Here is a 2,500-nt window from a genome sequence, read left to right as displayed (position 1 = left end):
CACCGGGCGCTCGGCCCCGAAGGGCAGACGCGGCGATCTCTCCTCGCCCGAACGGCGGGCCGACGGACACGCGCGCCTATAGTACCCGACCGAGGCCGGGTTACCTTGCGCGCGGCCTTCTCGCCGCCGTCCAGACGGTCGCGGCCTTCGCCCGGCGCTAGTGCGCTGGTCCCCGATCGGGCGGCGCCGCCGGCGGCCCGTGAGGGTCCGCACGACAACGTCGCCGACAGGGGGCCGGCTGAAAGCGACCGGGCGACCCGACAGGCCCTCCCGTTTGCCTCTCGACGGTTTCACGTACTCTTTAACTCTCTCTTCAAAGTGCTTTTCAACTTTCCCTCACGGTACTTGTTCGCTATCGGTCTCGTGACCGTATTTAGCCTTAGATGGAGTTTACCACCCGCTTTGGGCTGCATTCCCAAACAACCCGACTCTGGGAAGACGCCGTAGCGCGCCCGCCTGTCGCCGCCATGGGCCTGACACCCGCTCTGGGAAAAGGCCTCGATCAGAAGGACGCGGGCGACCGGCGAAGCGCGCCGTGACGAATTCCGTACGCCACAATTCCGCGCACTCCAAAAGCGCGCGGATTCGGCGATGGGCACATCCCGCTTCACTCGCCGTTACTGAGGGAATCCTCGTTAGTTTCTTTTCCTCCGCTTAGTAATATGCTTAAATTCAGCGGGTAGCCTCGTCCGACCTCAGGCCGAAAGTAAGGACCGGGACTATTCTTCCCGTTCCGCGCTCGCCGTCGGCGCCGCGCGCCGCCGCGCACCTCGATTCCCGCCCTTGAGCCGCCAGCCGTTGGCCTCTTCGAGGTCGACTCGCCGCCGCCGCGCGGGATTCTGGTCGCGATCGTCGCGCATCGTGCCGTGCTGTCTTGAGCGGGACGGGCGCTCGCGCGTCCGACGCCGCAGCAGCCGCGCGGAGAAATCCCCGCGCGGAACGTTTGCAACGCGACCCTGAGGCGGGCGCGGCCCCGGGATTGACCCGAGGCCGCAATTTGCGTTCAGAACGTCGATGCTCAATGTGTCCTGCAATTCACACTAATTCACGCAGCTAGCTGCGTCCTTCATCGACTCACGAGCCGAGTGATCCACCGCCAAGAGCCATCCACGATTGTTTCGCTCGCACAGTGCCTCGCACTAAAGGGTGACAAAATATACCGCGCCGAGCGGTCGGCCAGGCCGACGCTTGAAGCCGGAGCGCGCGGCACCGCGGCACTCGACGCGCAAACATTACCGGGTGACCGAATCGCCGGCCGGCGCGCCGCTCCTCGCGGGTCGGGCGCCGGGTAGCAAAAACTTTTTCTCTCGCTTGTCCGAGTTTCGCGTTCGCCGAAGCGTTTGCGAGACCGTTAATGATCCTTCCGCAGGTTCACCTACGGAAACCTTGTTACGACTTTTACTTCCTCTAAATGATCAAGTTAGATCGTCTTCTCGGACGCCGGCTCGACCGTTGCCGGCCGCGCCAGGTCCAATCGGAGGACCTCACTAAACCATTCAATCGGTAGTAGCGACGGGCGGTGTGTACAAAGGGCAGGGACGTAATCAACGCGAGCTAATGACTCGCGCTTACTGGGAATTCCTCGTTCAAGGGAAATAATTGCAATTCCCTATCCCTAGCACGACCGGGGTTCAGCGGGTTACCCAGACCTGTCGGCCAAGGCGAGCACATGCTGATCCGGTCAGTGTAGCGCGCGTGCGGCCCCGAACATCTAAGGGCATCACAGACCTGTTATTGCTCAATCTCGTGTGGCTAAACGCCACTAGTCCCTCTAAGAAGTTAGACGCCGACCGATTGGGTCGCGTAACTAGTTAGCAAGCCAGAGTCTCGTTCGTTATCGGAATTAACCAGACAAATCGCTCCACCAACTAAGAACGGCCATGCACCACCACCCACAGAATCAAGAAAGAGCTCTCAATCTGTCAATCCTCACTGTGTCCGGGCCGGGTGAGATTTCCCGTGTTGAGTCAAATTAAGCCGCAGGCTCCACTCCTGGTGGTGCCCTTCCGTCAATTCCTTTAAGTTTCAGCTTTGCAACCATACTTCCCCCGGAACCCAAAGACTTTGGTTTCCCGCAAGCTGCCGGAGAGGTCGTAAAACTAACGCCCCCCGATCGCTAGTTGGCATCGTTTATAGTCAGAACTAGGACGGTATCTGATCGTCTTCGAACCTCTGACTTTCGCTCTTGATTAAAGAAAACATTCTTGGCAAATGCTTTCGCAGTCGTTCGTCTTGCGCCGATCCAAGAATTTCACCTCTAACGGCACAGTACGAATGCCCCCGTCTGTCCCTCTTAATCATTACCTCGCGCTCCGAAAACCAACAAAATAGAACCGAGGTCCTATTCCATTATTCCATGCACCATTATTCAGGCGAATCGCCTGCTTTGAACACTCTAATTTTTTCAAAGTAAACGTTCCGGCCGCCGCCGACACTCAGTCAAGGGCACCGGCGGAGAACCGGAGGTGAGGCCAGGACGGCCAGTGCACGCCTTGCGACG

At 59.3% G+C, this 2,500-nt stretch overlaps 2 non-coding genes and 1 pseudogene across 2 annotated transcripts in view; all 3 read right to left on the bottom strand.

Annotated features, from left to right (window-relative positions):
• LOC146142736 (large subunit ribosomal RNA) overlaps positions 1–703 on the bottom strand; it is a 3,679-nt pseudogene extending 2,976 nt beyond the window's left edge.
• A 248-nt stretch (positions 704–951) lies between these two features.
• On the bottom strand, positions 952–1,105 carry LOC146142735 (5.8S ribosomal RNA). The gene has a single exon (XR_014499967.1). It is a non-coding gene; the product is annotated as a 5.8S ribosomal RNA (ribosomal RNA).
• A 247-nt stretch (positions 1,106–1,352) lies between these two features.
• Positions 1,353–2,500, bottom strand: part of LOC146142734 (small subunit ribosomal RNA) — a 1,811-nt gene continuing 663 nt past the window's right edge. The window contains exon 1 of the ribosomal RNA XR_014500737.1: positions 1,353–2,500. This exon is cut by the window's right edge and continues 663 nt beyond it. This is a non-coding gene — a ribosomal RNA (small subunit ribosomal RNA).

This window comes from Ascidiella aspersa, chromosome 5 (assembly GCF_963924565.1).
Source record: "Ascidiella aspersa chromosome 5, kaAscAspe10.2, whole genome shotgun sequence".
NCBI lineage: Eukaryota > Metazoa > Chordata > Ascidiacea > Phlebobranchia > Ascidiidae > Ascidiella > Ascidiella aspersa.
Note: the sequence above shows the minus strand (reverse complement) of the source record. Positions and strands in the feature narration are given on the sequence as shown.